At 40.9% G+C, this 19,679-nt stretch overlaps 1 pseudogene; it reads left to right on the top strand.

The window, feature by feature from the left end:
* Positions 1 to 19,679, top strand: part of LOC131255176 (uncharacterized) — a 164,432-nt pseudogene that overhangs the window by 29,355 nt on the left and 115,398 nt on the right.

Here is a 19,679-nt window from a genome sequence, read left to right as displayed (position 1 = left end):
CGCATATTTTATGGAAGTATCAGTGGGGCCCACTAGTTTGCAGTGTGTATATCACAGCTATAGCATTCCACCCCTTACGCATATTTTATGGAAGAATCAGTGGGGCCCACTAGTTTACCCGATCACATTTTTCATCCTTTAGGACAATTCAGACCGTTAATCAATAATGCCCACTTTATAGAAATCTTACATGTATTGTATATCAACATCTTCCAACAGTTTTTCCTGATCATTTTAGAGCATGAGCTAAAAAATGAAGCAGATCCAAATCTAGGTGGACCACACGGGAGGAACAATAGTTGTTGAACATCCACTGCTATTTGATGGGCTACAAAAGTTTTGAATAAAGCTGATATTTGTTTTTCCCTTCATCCAGTCATTGTGTCCTTATCAATAGGTTTGATGGCAAATAAACTCAGGGTGGGTATTACAGTGGGCCATTGGAAATTTTTAATGGTGGGAATTCAATCAACACTGTAGTCCATTTGAGATTTGGACGTGCTTATTTATTATTATTATTATTATTTGTGTTAATGCTCTCAAAAGAAGCAGAAATATGGATGGACGGCCTGGATATATAATACATCCATCAACGTGGGCTCCACAGTGAGGACCACACTGCATTGGGTGAGACCAGGGCGCACCTAATCCAGATAGGTTTTAACCTATCACAAAGTATGGGTGTCAGTGTGCCGGGTTCTGGCCTGAAAAAACAGAATTTTGAATAGCAGTCGGCCGGAAAGAGTTCAAAATCTGGGCAGAGACTAATACCTGATCTGGCCCGTTGACATTTCTGCTACAAAGACACCCACTTATGGTGTTTTATGGGCTCCATATATGATTTATCCACGCCATCCACTCATTTTTCCATATCATCTTATGGCATTAGTATAAGAATAAGGAATATCCAAATGCCAAGTGGGCTCTAGAAAGTTTTTAATAGTAGGCACTCAATCACCGATGTTTCCACCCAAAGTGTGTAAAAAATATACATTACGCTAGGGCTCATATACCAGCAATGCAATCCGCGGCCGGTTCATATATATATATAACACTTTTTTACGCAACCTTATTAATTAGTGGGCATTATAGTTATTTTAGAAAAAAAAGTGATATCATTTTAAAAAGGCAGCAGGATGTAAATAACATAATAATAAAGAATTATGATCTCGTAAAATTCTGCCACGCAGAAGCGGAAAGGCTGCTGTACCACACGCGACCAACTTGACTGGTGCGGGAATGCTAGGTGGGGCCATCATGATGTATGTGAGAAATCCACACCATCCATCTGTTTTAAGAGCTCATTTCAGTTCATGCTACAAAAATTTATGTGGATCCAAAATTAAATTGGGCCATACCAGAAGGGAAACCGTGGAAAGAGTTTACCATCGTTGAAACTTCTATGGCATCTACCTTGATGTTTATATGCCATCCAAACTGTTTATCAGTTCATTCCCACTGGGATGAAGTGAAAACACCAAAAACTATGCATGATATGAAGCTTTTTGACCATACGAATGTTTCAAAAGGTGGTCATTGAATTCTTACTGTTTCCTCCCACCGCAGCCCACTTCAATTTTGTATCCAACTCATTTTTAGCCTCATTTCTTAAAATGATCTCTCAAAACGGATGCATGGTGTAGATTTCTTATAAACATCACGCTGGGCGCCACTTAGCATCCCAGCACAGGAACTTCCTGCCAAAGGCTTTGGTCCGCGCCCCTATTAATGCTCCCCCACGCGCGTGATTTCCTTAATTCCTTAGCATAAGTCCCTTGAAACCTAGGTGAGGACTACCATAATGTTTGTGCGAAACTCACACCGTTCATCTGTTTTTTTTAGATCATTTTAGGAAATGAGACAAAAAAAAGAGTAAGATCCAATACTAAAGTGGGCCGAAAATGTGAAGATTAAACATTCACAATTGAATAAAATATTCGTGCGGCCACATAAGTTTTAAATCAGCCTAATATTTGTGTTTTCAGTTCATCTTGGTAGGAATGATGCTACGAGAGGTTTCAAAGTTCAAAAATCTCCCTTCGCACCTTTCCTTTAATGCAGACCACTTGAGTACAGGATACTTCTCATTTTTAGTTTAAAGTCGCTGAATGTTCTCACAAGACTGATGTAGATTCCGCACAAACATCATGGTAGCCCCCACTAGGTTTTTTTTTTTGCTGGAAATCTGCATCCACGCTCGCGAGCTCGGAGTTGTATTAACGGTTCAAATGAGATCAAAGTTACATGTGCCGCACAATGATGTATTTATTATATCTACATCGTTCACCTATTTGGCAAGATTATTTTAATGAATGACCCTAAAAATAAGTCATATCCAAAGCTCAAGTGGATCACACCATAAATAACAATGGAAAAATGATTCTCACATATATATTGGTGAGGCTTATGGGAGTTTTCCATCCAGTTTTGTACATACAGTTATGCATGTGTATATATATGTGTGTGTGCGCGCGCGCGCTAACTATAATTTACCAACTTAGTAAGAAATGTAGAAATGAGGATAGTCAATAACTAAAAACAGAAAAAGAAAAGAAAAGGAAAAAGAAGTGCACGGACACTTTTGCATGAATAAATGGTGTCTGTGCTTTACCTGCTTACAGTCATGGCTTGCTTGACCTAGCGAGATTGTTGGGTTACGAATTTTAAGAGCATTTGGAAAATAAAGCACATTGGGCTCCATGTCTAATGGGCAATGTCAAATTCATGCATGTATATGTGTTTGCGTGTGGAAGTGTTCCATTTGAAGAAAAATGGACTAATGGCATTTATAAGATAGAGATGGTTAATGCTTGACGTTGCCTTCCTTGAATGATAACGGCCAATGATACCAATCCATGTAGTTCGTTGATTATCAGTGTGTGGATGCCTTGCCTAAAAGGATCTGGTCCATCTAAATATCTAAATGTGGGATGCAAATTACCTAGGACAACTTATCACAGGAAGTTTCTATGCTCAGAAGTTGAGTGGGCCAATGTGAAATTTGTGAGAAATCCACCTTATCTATCTATGTTGCCTAAAAGGATCAGGACCGTCTGAATATCTAAATCCAGTACGTGGATTGCTTGGACAGACTGTGGCTGGGAGTTCCTGTACTTAGAAGCTAAGTGGGGCCAAACTGTGATGTTTGTGAGAAATCCACTCCCTCCATCCATTTTTCTAGGTTTTGTTAGGGCATGAGCCCAAAAATGAGGCAGATCCAAAACTTTAAGTGGCAGCACAATAGGAAATAGCAGCCCAAAGTTCCCTACTCAGAAGCTAGCTAGGTGGGGCCGGCTGTGATGTTTGTTAGAAATCCACCCTGTCCATCCATTTTAACAGACTCTGTTATGAGATTAACCAAAATATGAAGTAGATCCAAAACTCAAGTGGGCCATACAGTAAGAAAAAGCGAGTAGGAAAATGCCTACAGTTGAAATCTCCCTGATTCTATCATGTTTATATATCATTTACTGTTCATAAAGTCACTTTTACTGGGAGGAACTGAAAATACAAAAGTATTAGCTTGATCTAAAACTTCTATACCCCAAGATCATTTCAACCGTTGATGTTCAATCCTCACTGTTTCTGTCATGCGCCTTATTTAAATTCTATCAAAGGAATTTTACAAAATGGTACCTTATTAAGGTGGCATTAACATCCTGATACCTTTATAAATTAAATTTTTGTTAAGGTACTTCCTCAATGAAGTTATTGTAAGGCTGTACATCGAGGCGAGTCGAGTCGAGGTAAGCCAAGCTTGGCTTGACTCATCCGTGCTCTCTTCGAGTTCGATCTTGGCCTCGAGCTTACCAATGGAGCTTGGATTATTTGTTAAACCTTTTGAGTTGAGCTCGATGTGAGCTAGTGGATTAAGTCGAGGCGAGCTTACATCAAGTCGAGTCGAGTCTGCTCCCAACCTAACCCAACCCAGCACTCGACTCAACCCAGCAACCTGACCCAATCGACACCTGACTCAACCTAGCCACCCGACCTAACTAACCCAACCCACACTCGACCCAACTCGTAAATCAAATATTTAATTAATAATATATATACAATATTAAATAAAGCTATAGAGGTACCTTATTGTTGGTGCTGAGAGAGAGAGAGCTCGAGTGAGAGAGAGAGAGAGAGAGAGAGAGAGAGAGAGAGAGAGAGAGAGAGAGAGAGATGAATGGGGGGACTGTGGAGCTCGAGCACAAGAGAGGGAAAGAGCGGAGCTTAGGCGCGCTCGAGTTAGGTAAGGAAGGGAAAATAGAAAGAAAGGGACAGACGAATAGAGTAGGATTTAAGTTTTAATTTTTTTTATTTTTAAATATAATATTATATATATATATATATAATATATTCAAGTCGAGCTCAAGCTCAAGCTTCGAGTTGAGTTGAGTCGAGTCGAGTCGAGATCCATTATGATCGAACTCGGCTCATTTTTAAAACGAGCTAGGTCATATGAAGCTTGGCTCACTTTGAGTCATCGTTTGAGTTGTGTCAAGCCGAGCCGAGCGAGCTTTTTGAGCTAGCTTGGCTCATGTACAACCCTAAGTTATTGTCAAGGTATCTTCTATTAGTTTTCTCCCATTTTCTTATAATTTTTTCTAAAATAATTAAAATATCCACCAATTAATAAAATTGCTTAAAAAGAATTAAATAGACATCTAAAAGTAAAATTAGTAATTAATATTATTATAAAAAATTAAAAAAATAAAAAAATAAAAAAACAACAAATTTCTTTGGATGCGGATTGCATATATAGTTAGGATGAGGTTTCCGGATTGGGTGCGGCCATGACTGTGGGCCCACCTTGATGTATGTATTGTATATCCAGGCCATCCATCCATTTTCCAGCTTTGTTGAGGGTCAAATATTGCATATCAGACCCAGTTGCTGCATAGTTTTACAAGCATGATACCGTTTAATGGCCTAATTTAATTGTGTTTGTAATGCAGAGTGTATTTACGAGCATGGACTGAAAAAGGGTGGTAAATGCATGGATTTGATGCTCCAGGAGCACCAAGGCAAGGAACGGACTCTAGAAGACCAAGAGCGACGGAATTATACACCAGGGGTCTGCGGAAATCGAGGAATTGAAGCTCAAGTGGCCTGAAAAGTGTCCAGAATGCAAGATCATAGGGTTCCCACCATCTGATCAGTTCGAAACTTCATACGTGGCTTGAGGACCATAAATTAACCGTACACATAAAAAATCAGCCATTGGATCACTGTGGAAGCGGCCCAACGGATAGATCAGCTCCTTAAATCCTTAAGTGGGGCCCACCTGATATCTGGATATTCTCCAGTTTTGGTCTCAACCGTTTAAATGAGCTGACAAAACGGATAGACGGAGCGGATTTCTTGAAAACATCATAATGGACCCCACTGGAGTATGAGTGTGCATAGTGCACAAGTGCACTAGCCGTGCACCGAAACGAAGAGTCGGTCAAACCAACCCTTGACCGACTTCTTCTTCCAAAAATCAAAACGCAACAGCGTCTTGACGTCGATCGCCGGCTCTTGGTTGTGGGCCCCACTCATCACTTATATATTACATCTGGACCGTCCATGGTGTCCGAATGTGAGCTTTAACCCATGCCAAGGTTGCCTTTTCGTCCCATGTGCACACAAACACGTCTTCAACTGACCAACGCAGGACGGACGGTGGAGTGAAATATCTCGTGGGCTTCATCAACGGCGGATTAAAACCAGCCATTTCCAATTGGTATTTTGAGGAGATTGCAATGGACGGGGTGGATTTCCAAGTTGACACTGATTATGGGCCCCACCGACTTTCACAACGTTGACGTGAAAGCTCTGTTTCGCAACAGAGCTTGCGGACGGAATTTGTGGGCCACCATGGTCCATGGTCCATGTTCCAAATAATCGGGATCGTCCATCAAGGGTAAAAGGGCCCTATAAACATGGCCTAGGCGTCGGAATCGCGGAATGAAGTGCAAGTGGCTGTTGATATTCCAAAACGCAGAATAGACGGTGTAATAAAATAAACTGTGGGCCACCATGGTTTTAACCCAAAATCGATCAAGTCTGAATAGTTTTTCTTAAGTAATCCGGTGGACGGTGTGGATTTCTTGAAAGATAGCCAAAGCGGGCCCCACCGAGAGCTCAGCGCAGCTTTTGTGCGTGTGTTACGCACGTCCGAAAATTTCGGACGTTCCGGACAGTGGTGGCCCATCTCCGTCGATCTATTTGATGATCCAGACCATTCAAGTTGCAGATTCTGGGGTCTAAACTCTTCCTAGGTGGTCGGATCGACCGGACTGGCTTCACTTTCATCTTGCACTCGATCCAAACGCAAGTCCTTTTGCGTTTTCTTTTGCTGCGTACGCTGATGCACCGCCTGTTGCTGCGTTAAAAGCTTTCTAGGAGCTTCTGCACCGACGCCGGCAGCCACAGCATTGCCCCTAATGCTTATATAAAGGAGGATCCAAGAAGAGAAAGTGAGGAAAAAGCATTGAAGGAGGAGAGCTTGGCTTGGTTCGGGAGATTAAAGGAGAAGCAGCTGGGGAGCAGAAGTCTGTTGCTGGGTTGCTGCTGCACGTCAGGTGAGCTCGGCCAGGAGATTGAGAGAGTACAGAGGAGGGACGCTGCTGGTGGCTGGGTTGCTGCACGTGTAGAGTGAACGAAGCAAAGGTGGGGTCTTGGTTCCTCTTCTTCCTCTTCTTCTTCATCTTCTTCTTCTTCTTCTTTCTTTTAATTGGAATTTAGCCCATATCATGTGTGGCTAATCCTCTTAGCTGGGGCTAAGAGGTGAAGCCTGTAGCGAGATGGGAGACACTATTTCATGCATTTAATTTAAACTTCTAAACTGAACTTGGTTTTAAGTTGATTATTATAAGGAATATTTTTCTTAGTCTTTAATGGTCTGTTGTGACTGAAATTACAATGGGTTTGCAATGGCTTTGAATATTTCTTTCCCATTTTTATGTTTATGAAGTCAGGAAGCCCTGTTGTCCATCATTGCTCCATGGGCATGGTAGGATGACAGTACCCTTCCTGATCCTCATACATGGTTGATTAGTTGGTAATTAGTTTAATCATGTTGTTTGCTTTGTCTCCTGGCATGGTTAGATGATGAAATCCATTCTAATTCATATACTTTTCATCTCTTAAAACTTAGATCAAGTAAATTCAGTTTGATTTCCATGATTCCTGATGCAAGCATAAGATCTCCCTGATCTCTACAAGTGGATCCTCTGAATCCCAAGTGCAGGGTTGTGAACAAGTTTTTGGCAAAGTCATTGCAAACCCCAAGTCCCCGGCAACGGCGCCAAAAACTTGTTCACACCCCAAGTGCACAACCGCTCCCCAATCCTAAACCGCAGTACGAGAATAATGATCCCAGCTCTTCAAATCAGATGGGACATGCTAAATCCATCACCACTCTTAGGAGTGGGAAGATCATTAATAAAACTCTTCCGGTTAGGCCCGAAAAGCCTCAAGAACCAGAAGAGGACAACAATGATGGATCCAGTGATGCCCCACAAAAAGTAGAACCAGAACTTCTAGAGAAGCCAGTTGCTCGATTCCCCCAACGGTTGGTTTCACCAAAACCTCTCTCTAACTCTCATGATATCCTAGAGGTGTTGAAACAGGTGAAAGTCAATATTCCTCTACTTGATGTCGTTAAATAGATACCTTCATATGCCAAATTCCTGAAAGACTTATGCACGACCAAAAGACGGAAAATTATTCAAAAGAAAATCTTCTTGACTGAAAAAGTGAGTGCCATCCTGAAGCAAGACGTGCCGCAGAAATTCAAGGATCCCGGTAGCCCAACCATATCATGTGTAATCGGGAACTATCGAATTGATCACGCACTTCTTGACTTAGGAGCGAGCGTCAATTTGATTCCCTACTTGGTATACAAACAGTTAGGTTTGGGTGAATTAAAACCCACCCTAACCACACTACAACTCGTCCACTAGGGGTAACCTAGGGGTTTAAAGGATGTGTTAGTCCAGGTCGATAGATTTTACTACCCTGTAGATTTTATCATCCTGGACACCGAACCCATCAATAACATGAGCACTCAGATTCCCGTCATTCTTGGTCGTCCATTCCTTGCCACGTCAAATGCAATTATCAATTGCAGGAATGGTATCATGACTATGTCTTTTGGAAATTTGACATTGGAGTCAAACATTTTTTTCAATAACGGCAGCAACGCAGAGGATGATGACGATTTCCACGACATTAACATGATTGACTCTTTCGTGGAAGATACGACACCTCTAACCTTATCCTCCGACCATCTGGAGACGTGCCTGGCCCACTCCCATGATTTTGATGATGGCATGATTAGGGAGACGTGCGCCCTGCTTGATACTGCACCGGTACTTGAAGTTAACCGGTGGAGGCCACAATTTGAAGAATTACCACAAACCGATGTAGTGCCTCTACCGTCTAACCTCAAGCCGCCGAAGCTTGACCTAAAACCTTTGCCCTCTGATTTGAAATATGCCTATTTAGGTTAAGATGAGACATACCCGGTGGTGATCTCTGCCCACCTGGAGAAAGAACAGGAGAGTATGCTTATATCTACTCTCATTGAGCATAAAGGAGCTCTGGGATGGACGATAGCGGACCTCAAGGGAATCGATCCCTCGATTTGTACTCACCGCATATATCTTGAGGATAATGCAAAAACCGCTCGGCAACCACAACGTAGACTAAATCCAAATATGAAGGAAGTGGTTAAGGCCGAGGTTCTTAAACTATTAGACGTGGGTATTATATGCCCTATATCTGATAGTCAATGGGTGAGTCCAACTCAAGTGGTCCCTAAGAAGTCCGGAATCACCATCGTAGCCAATGCTAATAATGAACTCGTGCCAACTAGAGTCACTACTGGTTGGAGAATGTGCATTGACTACAGGAAGTTGAATACCGTCACGAGGAAAGACCACTTTCCTTTACCATTCATTGATCAGATCCTGGAAAGGTTAGCTGGTCATTCCTATTACAGTTTCCTTGACGGGTATTCGGGCTACAACCAGATAGAGATAGCCCCTGAAGACCAGGAAAAGACCACATTTACATGTCCCTACGGCACCTTTGCCTATCGAAGGATGTCATTCGGACTATGTAATACCCCTGCCACCTTTCAGCGATGTATGCTTAGTATCTTTTCTGATATGGTAGGGCAATATCTAGAGGTCTTCATGGACGACTTCTCTGTTTATGGTCCATCTTTCAGCAAGTGCCTGGAAAGTCTTAAATGTGTGCTGAAAAGATGTGAAGAAAAGAACTTGGTACTTAATTGGGAGAAGTGTCATTTCATGGTTTAGAAGGGAATTGTCCTTGGGCATATCATCTCGTCCAAAGGAATCGAGGTAGATAAGGAAAAAATCGATCTTATCTCTAACCTACCTCCACCCAAGAATATCAGAGACGTGCGATCCTTCTTAGGACACGCAGGATTTTACAGGCGATTCATAAAGGACTTTAGTCTTCTCTCTCGTCCTTTATGTAATCTTCTTCAAAAGGATGCTCCGTATGAGTGGACTGAGCAGTGCCAGGAAGCTTTCACCAAGCTTAAGGGCACGTTAACCACTGCACCTATCATGCAGCCACCCGACTGGAACCTTCCTTTTGAGCTTATGTGCGACGCTTCTGATTATGCTCTTGGGGCGGTCCTAGGCCAGAGAAAAGATAAGAGGCCCTACGTCATTCATTACGCGAGTAGGACTCTAAATCCTGCCCAAGTGAACTACTCGACTACGGAAAAGGAACTCTTAGCCGTAGTGTTCGCCTTGGACAAATTTAGGTCCTACTTGATCGGATCCAAGATCATTATCTATACAGATCATGCGGCACTTAAGTATCTTCTTTCGAAGAATGATTCTAAGCCCCGCCTGATACGATGGATCCTTCTACTCAAAGAATTCGATTTGGAAATTAAAGATAAAAAGGGAGTAGAAAACGTTGTGGCCGATCACCTTTCTCGCCTTAATACCTCTGATTCCCTTGAGGCGACCCATATCAATGATATGTTCCCTGATGAACAACTGTTCAGAGTCTCCCATTCACCTTGGTTCGCTGATATTGCTAACTATCTTGCTACAGGTATCATACCGATACAGTGGACTGCGCAAGATAAGAAGAAATTTTTCACCGAGGTGCGTAACTTTTTCTGGGATGATCCTTATTTATTTAAATATTGCCCAGACCAAATTCTAAGGAGATGTGTACCAGACGATGAGCATCAGAGCGTCATCTCCTTCTGTCACTCAGAGGCCTGTGGTGGTCACTTTTCTGCTAAAAAGACCACGGCCAAGATTCTGCAGTGTGGCTTTTACTGGCCCACTATGTTTAGGGACACTCATGAGTTTTGCAAAGCTTGTGAGCGTTGTTAGAAATTGGGAGCATTGTCCCGTCGAAATATGATGCCTTTGAATCCCATCCTTATCATTGAAGCATTTGATTGCTGGGGTATCGATTTCATGGGACCATTCCCCCAATCGTTTGGGAATCTGTATATTTTGCTCGCCGTGGATTATGTCACTAAATGGGTCGAAGCGATTCCGTGTCGAAAGAATGACCATCGCACGGTCATTAAATTCCTAAAAGAAAACATCCTTTCTCGATTCGGAACGCCTCGAGCCATCATTAGTGATGGGGGCTCACACTTCTGTAATAAACCATTTGAGAGCTTAATGAAGAAATACGGTATCTCTCATAAGGTGAGCACCCCATACCATCCACAAACAAGTGGACAAGCTGAGATTTCCAATAGGGAGATCAAACCCATTTTGGAGAAAACAGTTAACCCAGATCGTAAGGATTGGTCAATCCGATTGACCGATGCCTTATGGGCATACCGTACTGCATTTAAAACCCCTATTGGAATGTCTCCCTTTAGACTTGTCTATGGGAAAGCTTGTCACTTGCCTGTGGAGCTGGAACATAAAGCGTACTGGGCGATCAAAAATCTTAATTTCAAAATCCCATACAAGAGCTGGCTCAGGCAATGCGGGAAATTACAGATTTTATGCAAAAGATAGATTCTCGTATGACGGTTATAGAAAAGGGGATGCTTCCTGCACTTGGGGTGTGAACAAGCTTCTTCTAGGTCATGAACCCAAAAATTAAGAGGATCCAAATCTCAAGTGGACCATACCATAAGAAAGGATGCTAATTGAATGGCCACCATAATGCTCATCATGATGTTCATTTGTCATCCACTGTTGCTAAGAACACAGTCCTGGATGAAGGATAAAAACTGAAACCAGCTTGATCCAAAACTTTTATAACCCATAAGAAGTTTTTAATGGTGGCCCTTTAATCACCACTGTTTCCTCTAAAATGGTCCACATGAGAATTGAATCTCCTTCATTTCTGGGCTCATGCCCTAAAATTATCTTAGTAAAATGGATGGACAGTGTGGATTAAATAAGTACATCATGATAGGCCCTATATAGCAGTCAATCACCAAAGGAAACAATGGTATTGCTCACCTAAGTGTATAAAAAAACTATACATTACGGCATGCTTAGAGAACATCAACCACTAACCTGTACCAACAATGCAATCCAAATCTAGCTTATGTTTATATGCCATCCAAACCGTTTATAAGGTCATTACCACTGTGATGAAGTGAAAACACCCAAAAGTTTGCCTGAGATGAAACTTTCTGGCCATACTAATGTTTCAAACCGTGGTCACTGTATTCCTACTGTTTCCTCCCGTGCGGCCCACTTGATTTTTGGATCCACCTCATTTTTGGTCTTAGATACTGTAATAATCTCTCAAAACGGATGCACGGTGTGGATTTCTCATAGACATCACGGTGGGCCCCATTAGCATCACAATGCAGGAACTTCATGGGAAAGACTTTGGCTGGAAATCCCCGTACCGCTGACGCTTGCCGAGCTCGTCAAATGAGATCAAAGTTGCATGGGCATCACAATGTTGTATTTATTATATCCACACCGTTCATCTATTTGAAGAGATCATTTTAGTAAGCGAGGCCAAAAATAATTCATATCCAAAGCTCACGTGGACCACACCAAAGGAAATAGTGGCCCCATGAAGTTTTTAACGGTCGGTGTTAAATTCCCTTTTCCATGTGGTGTGGTCCACTTGAGATTTTGATCTTCCTCAATTGTTTTCTAATTAACTAAATTCAGCTGAAATAATGAATGGACGGTGTGGATAAGCCACATACTTCATGGTGGGCCCCACATATATTGGAATTTGGAAAATCAAACGGGCACCACGAGCGGCTCTCGTATTTCACACGTATGAGTCTTAACAGTAGTAACCTCTTCACTCTTTGTCTATAAATAAAGCTGACGCTTCCTATTCCTACACATCCCAAACTCCCAACACCCACCTATTATCGACCAATGGCTCCCTTCTTTTCTTCTAAAAACAACCCAGCATTTCTCATTCTCTTCTTTTTATCATCTCTCCTCTTTCTCACTACCCAACAATGCAACCATCATCACTTCTCTGCTTTACTCCACCTCAAGGACGGTTTTCTCTTCACTGATTATTACACCCCCTCCCTCTCTACTCTCCCCTCTTGGAATTCAAACAATACCGATTGCTGCTCTTGGGAACGCATCACGTGCGATGGACCCACTGGTCACGTGATCAGCCTCGACCTCAGTGAGCTCCATATCTCTGGCCGGATTGATTTTGAAAGCCTCTTTCGTCTTCGGAGCCTCCAGAGGCTCAACCTCGCTTACAATTACTTCGATCACTCTCCATTCCCATCTGGGTTTGACCAGCTCACCAGTTTGACCCATCTCAACCTCTCTCTGTTATCCTTTTACGGCCAAATCCCACTGGAAATCTCCCGCTTGACCAATTTGGTTTCTCTCGATCTTTCTCGCAATGAATATAGGAATGGTTCATCCTTTGAATACCTGAAACTCGAAAACCCAAGCATTGGAGCAGTCGTCCAAAACCTGTCCAATCTGAGTGAACTCTATCTGGACTGGGTACACATCTTACTGCAGGGCCAGACCTTAGATTTGCCACTCCCTACTCTCCGCAAGTTGAGCTTACGATATTGTCTTCCTTCAGGCTCCAACTATTCTTCCCTTTCACAGCTCCATTTCTTATCTGAACTCGACCTCAGCTATAACAATCTCTCCTCTGCAGTGCCCAGCTTCCCAGGGAGTCTCCGCAGGTTGATCTTACAAGAATGTGATCTTTCAAGCTCCATCTTTTCTTCCCTTTCACAGCTCCATTTCTTATCTGAACTCGACCTCAGCTATACCAGTCTCTTCTCTGCAGTGCCCAGCCTCCCAGGGAGTCTCCGCAAGTTGATTTTACAATATTGTGATATTTCAGGCTCCATCTATTCTTCCCTTTCACAGCTCCATTTCTTATCTGAACTTGACCTCAGTGGAAACAATCTCTCCTCTGCAGTGCCCAGCTTACCAGGGAGTCTTCGCAAGTTGAGCTTAAGAGATTGTCGTCTTTCAGGCTCCATCTTTTCTTCCCTTTCACAGCTCCATTTCTTATCTGAACTTGACCTCAGGTATAGCGATCTGTCCTCTGCAGTACCCAATTTCATAGGGAACTTATCCTCCTTGACGTCCCTGCTCCTTTCAGATTGTGGATTGCATGGAAAATTCCCTGAGAGTGTTTTCCAGCTGCCAAATCTACAAATCGTCGACATATCAGGCAATCCACTTGTAGCTATCAATTTGCCAGAGTTCCCTCAAAACAATACTCTACAACAATTGATCCTTTCACACACTGGATTATCAGAAAAGTTACCAGATTCACTCGGTAATCTCAAATTCTTGACTCAATTAGACCTCAGCAATTGCAACTGGTCAGGATCATTACCATCCTCACTTTGGAACCTTACCAAACTGCAATACTTGAATCTTGCATACAATAGATTGAGCGGCCCAATTCCTTCTTCATATGGAAACGAGCTTCTGAATCTCAAAGAAATCTTCTTATGGAATAATTTGCTTAATGGGACCATTCCATCATCATTGCTTTCACTCCCATCGTTACAAATGTTGCTTCTCGGAGGTAACCAACTAAGCGGTCAACTTGGTGAGTTCCACAATGCTTCTTCTTCACAGCTGGAGACCATCGATTTGGGTAACAATAATTTCAGTGGTGTTGTGGAGCTAGGCTTATTTCAAAACCTCAAAAAACTTTCCTATCTAGATCTTTCAGATAACAACTTGTCAGTCCAATATGGCAGTGGTAATTCCACATTTGTTTCCATCCCCCAGTTTCAATCTTTGTTGTTACGTTCTTGCAACATCAGCACATTTCCAAATTTCTTGAGAAATCAAGAGAAGTTGGTGCAATTGGACCTTTCGTACAATAAAATTAGTGGTGAAATACCCAAATGGATATGGGAGGTTGGCAATGGGTCTTTAGCCTATTTAAATCTTTCTCACTTGCAATTCCTTGACCTTAGCTCCAACAAGCTAGAAGGCTCACTTTCTATCCCACCACCGTTCATCTTGTTCTTTTCAGTTTCAAACAATAGTCTTGGTGGTGAAATCCCTCAATCAGTTTGCAATGCGACATCCCTAGCAGTCCTTGATTTGTCTTACAATCACTTCATTGGTCGGATTCCATCATGTTTGGGTGAGATTGGTGGTACACTAAGTGTGTTGAATCTTCAAGGAAATGCTTTCAATGGCACCTTACTTCAGACATTTAAAGAGGGATGTAACATACAAACGCTTGATCTCAGTGGGAATCAATTGAAGGGCCAAGTGCCAAAGTCTTTGGCCAATTGCAAAATGGTGGAGGTACTAAACCTTGGAAAAAATCAAATACATGACACCTTCCCTTTATGGTTGGAAGCTTTGTCCCAGTTGCGTGTTCTCATCTTGAGATCCAACCAATTTCATGGCACCATTGGGCATCCTCAAGCTTTTCCACTGTTACAAATTTTCGACCTCTCTTTCAATAGCTTTGAGGGTAATTTGCCATCAAATATGTTCAAGGGTTGGAAGGCAATGATAGAAGAGGACAAATCCGAATCTGCGGTCCTTGGCAAAATGATAAACGGTAACAAAAGTTCCATATACTATCAAAACAAAGTGTCTATAGTCAGCAAAGGGCTACAGATGGAACTAGTAAAGATCCTTACGGCCTTTACTGTAGTGGATCTCTCGGAAAACAAATTTCATGGGGATATCCCAGAATCAATTGGGGATCTAAAGTCACTCCTTGTGCTCAATATGTCCAACAATGATTTAACTGGCGGAATTCCAACATCGTTTCAGAATCTAAGGGATCTAGAGTCATTAGATCTCTCACATAATAAATTGTCTGGAGAGATCCCTTGGCAGCTAGCAAAGCTAACATTCATTGAAGTGTTGAATCTCTCACAAAATTTTCTAGTGGGAAAAATACCACAAAGCCAACAATTTCTTACATTTAACAGCGAATCATTCAAAGAGAACTTAGGATTGTGTGGACCTCCACTATCAAAGAAATGCGAAGATGCAGAGAGTGCACCACCGTCTGCTCTGTTAACATTGCAATCTGAAACGAAATATGATTGGGAATTAATGTGGATAGGATTTGGAGTTGGACATGGAGTAGGTGTAGGGATGCTTTTCTGGACCCTAGCACTTTGGAGGAAGGGAAGGAGAGAATTCTATATATTTATTGATAGAATGTTTTTCTTAATTTTTCCTTCCATGGTGTTTCCTAAATAGCAATGACGGTGAGATGATTGGAGCTAGGGAAAATATGTTTGTATAGTTCGTGCCTTAAAAGAAAAAAGTTTTAGTTCTTTTCCTATTTTTGTAATTTTGTGTATTTTGCTTGGTCTATATGATATGTGTGGCAGTTGTTTCTTGTATTTGCATCTACTTGAATGGTTGTACATAACTATTTTCAAATCAATAAAATTACAGGTGGTGTGCTCCCACCTTTCTGCAAACAAATAAAAATAAAAATAAAAATAATGTCTAAGTTATCTCTTTGTTTTCAAATTTTGGCCCACCTCAACAATAAAATAACTTAATCTGTGAGCTGAATGATCTAACTAATGTAGCCTACCTAGCCATTGGTCTTTTTTTTCCGATGGTCTAGACAAATGTGGCTAAGCAAATTAACATTCAACAAAGAATAGTGCAAATGTGGGCTAAGCAAACATTTAGACGAAGAAGAGTGGTACGTTTCATGTATATTTTATATTTTGTATTTTTCGATTATCACACCGAGAGTCTTTCGCCTTCCAACATCCATGTACGTAGGGTGTAACCGTATAAGAGCAATCACTTGTTACTATGTGGTGATTTTTGAGTTGGACTTTTGTGATGCCAAAAAGAAGTGTGGAAATCATCACATGCAGTTTTCTACTTGCAAGGGGACACTTGGCCAGTCTAACCAAGCAATATGGGTTGTCCATTACGTCCAGGACATATTTCTTAGGCCACCATCTAATATTCCGACCAAATAAGATGATTCATACCATCTAAACAATAACTATTTGGTGGACAATCAACATAATTTATGGGAAAGTCAACATAATTTTTGGGAAAGTAGGCCTATTCAGCAGTGAGCCATCCATCTGTTAGGCCCATCGTCTATTGCTTACAGTTCTAAAGGATCAATTTTATCAGAAAATCATAACCATTCCAACCATGGTTGGGCAATAAATAAAGAAGTCCCACATATGGATGGATTAGATCATTCAATTGATGTGATTTTCATATTGTAGCCCATCAAATGTTTGCTAGAACTAGTAAACATCTTGTCCAATCGACGGGATGGTGCAAGTGTCCTACTACAAGGAGTCATTGATGAGAATAGAAAACTTGTCTTTAATTGAAAATTGTGATTGTTGAATGTATCAAATGAGAATTGTAAATGCAGATCGAAAGAAAAAAATTTGTATATGTGGAAAGTATGAAATTAGATACTGGATGAAACCTTGTTTAATAGCCTATTTGGTTTGGCTCACTTAGTCTCACGGGCCATGGGACCACTTAGAACTCTTAGGGGTTGTATGGCTGCAAGCAAAGTTGTGCCCAACATGGCTCCTTACTCTTGCTCCGGTGGTAGACTCTCAGGAGTTTCAACACCTGGTCAAGGGTTTGAGTACCCATGGGTGGTGAAATCCCACTATGGCGTGAGTGTGTGGGGGTGTGTGTGCATGTTAAAAAAAATAATAATTTGTGCCCAGCATGCACAGTCCAGAGCAGACATCTTCTCTATGGTTTAAAACCTATTTATGCATAAGAATATATAAAACAATAATAATAATAGTAAGGACATCACGCCCTTGAAAGGCGGAATATAGCTAGTATAGATTTGCACTAAAAAAAGAAAAAGAAAAAGAGTAAGGATAGATTCCTGTGAAGAGGTGGAATAAACATGAGTAAGCTCATCCCAAGTTCAGTGCATCAATCTCAATTACATGCATGTCTGCCAGCATCAATCTCGATTACATGTGTCAGATGTGCAAATTCAAGGTGCTTTACAAACAGCTTTGCTTGCATCTAAATAGCCCTTTATATATATATATATATATATATATATATATATATATATATATATATTGTTGTGTTGTTTTGAGTAAGAATATAGAAAATAGGGAAGTTTCCTTCTTTCTTCCTCTCTTTTCTCTTCTTCACTTTCTAATTACAATAATAAAGAAAAGACTTCATGGTATTTAAACAACCAATCATCAAAACCTTATCACTCCTCCGACATATAGCAATCATCTTGCAGGCCACACCACCCTCAAAGAATATCCTTTCTTCTTTTCTTCCCTAAAGTTCTGCTATAAAAGAATAAAAGATGGATCTACAATTTATATGTTCTTCTATTTCTCCAACTTTCTCACATCTTTTACTTTCAATATCTTTAGCTCTTTTTTTTTTTTTAAGTCCATATTTTGAATTTCAAGATCATCTATTTCTTCAAAACCTAAGATTCTCTTTACTTTTCTTTTATCTTCTCACATTTTTCTTTACCTTCCCTTTCCTTTTTCTATTTAGAAAAAAACCCATAAATTTTGATTCTATCACTCTCTCCAAATTAATCCCCAACTTCACCTCACTCTCCAAAATCATCTACAACCCTGGTTCTCTTTTTTAAAACCATCTCCAAAGACCATCTCATTCACCAAAACTTATTCAAAATCATTCCATTGACTTCTATAATTCCTTCTCTCTTCATAGGCTCTCCTTCTTCCTCAATGCATCCCTTCCTTCCCAATATGCCTTTAAGCATGCTTCTCTAATTGATGCAAACTAAATTAAAAAATGATACCTTTCTTATTTGAAAAGGCCATACCGACAAGGCCGTTAGAGGCAGGGAATGATGGGCCATATGGATATAACATCCATCGCTACCTATGACTACTAAGCATTCTTCAAATTAAAGAGAAATGGAAATCTCCATTCCCGAATATTCCAAATAGTTGGAAAATGATTACATGGCCTTTGCTCATTGTCACAGGCCACATTGTCAGATATGCCGATCCACAAATCACAACAATGCTAATTGCCTTCACTTTACAACTCTTTTTATTTGGATAAATGTTCCACGAGGCCTTCACAACAATAACCACCTAGTCAATATGCCCTTATGCATTCCTTCAAACAAATTTCTCCAAATCATTACGGCTCCTAAATTATTATTGGCAACCCATCATATGTCTACTTTTTTTCCTTACACTCCACCAGTCTCCTGTCAAACTTCTTCTAGTTCCTCTTCATCTTTCAACCCGTCAGTGCCAAACTTCAACAAACCCAAACCTCAATTTAAACCTAGATGGATAGTACAACCCATGCCTAAGGATTGGTGATGGCATTACATTACCTATTACTCGCATGGTCGTCATCACCTCAACATATATTCAAAAGAAAATTTATTCAAGCTTGACAAATTTCCAATACTTTCAAATAGTCTTTTTTTTTTTTTCTACGCTCATTGTAAGAGGCCCAAAAGGACATGCATGAAGGCGTTACAAAAATATTGATGACTTATGATCTTACTAAAGGTATAGCCCTTGATGGAGTCAAATAGGGAAACCAGATTCATATAGCCAACCCCAAGTAGTTCGAATAAAGCTTAGATACTGATAATGATGCTGACACTCCTCATTTGTGAAGGATCTTTACACTCAGAAAAACCTTGCTAAAGGAGTGATGAGTGGCAACCTATATTTTCTAAGCAAGGAAGTATGCCACATTGCCACAAGTAAAATCTCTGTTCTTTTCTTCTTTTTTCATTCTTTTGTATAGTAAATTAGGCTATATCAGTTATAACACTTTGATGCAATCATCCAACAAGCAGCTCATCTCTTATAACAATGTTCCCAGAGAATGGCATGTCCTAATTTACAAGTTAGGAAAGTGCATATGGCTTCCCATTCCTTTGTCAAATAAATGCACTTCTTATTTTCTAAAATTTATGGACTGTGATTTGTGGACCAGTTACCTTCTATTTCTAATAGTCCAAGCTGTTGATGATGTGGGACACATAAGGGATGAGCCATCACCCTGAAGCCTCCCAAGTTCAAAGATGTTAATCCATCAAACATAGAAATCATGCCACGTAATTCATCATTTCTACTAATGACAGGTCGCAACAAATTTTAGGCCGAAGTTGTACTGTGACGCCAAAAGGTAGAGACGATCCTTTCACACCAGGCTCACTTCAGAAAGCGACAATTGTCACACAACACAAATAAAGGTGTCCTCTCG

Source organism: Magnolia sinica, chromosome 9 (assembly GCF_029962835.1).
Source record: "Magnolia sinica isolate HGM2019 chromosome 9, MsV1, whole genome shotgun sequence".
Classification (NCBI taxonomy): domain Eukaryota; kingdom Viridiplantae; phylum Streptophyta; class Magnoliopsida; order Magnoliales; family Magnoliaceae; genus Magnolia; species Magnolia sinica.
This window is presented reverse-complemented; position numbering and strand designations above follow the sequence as displayed.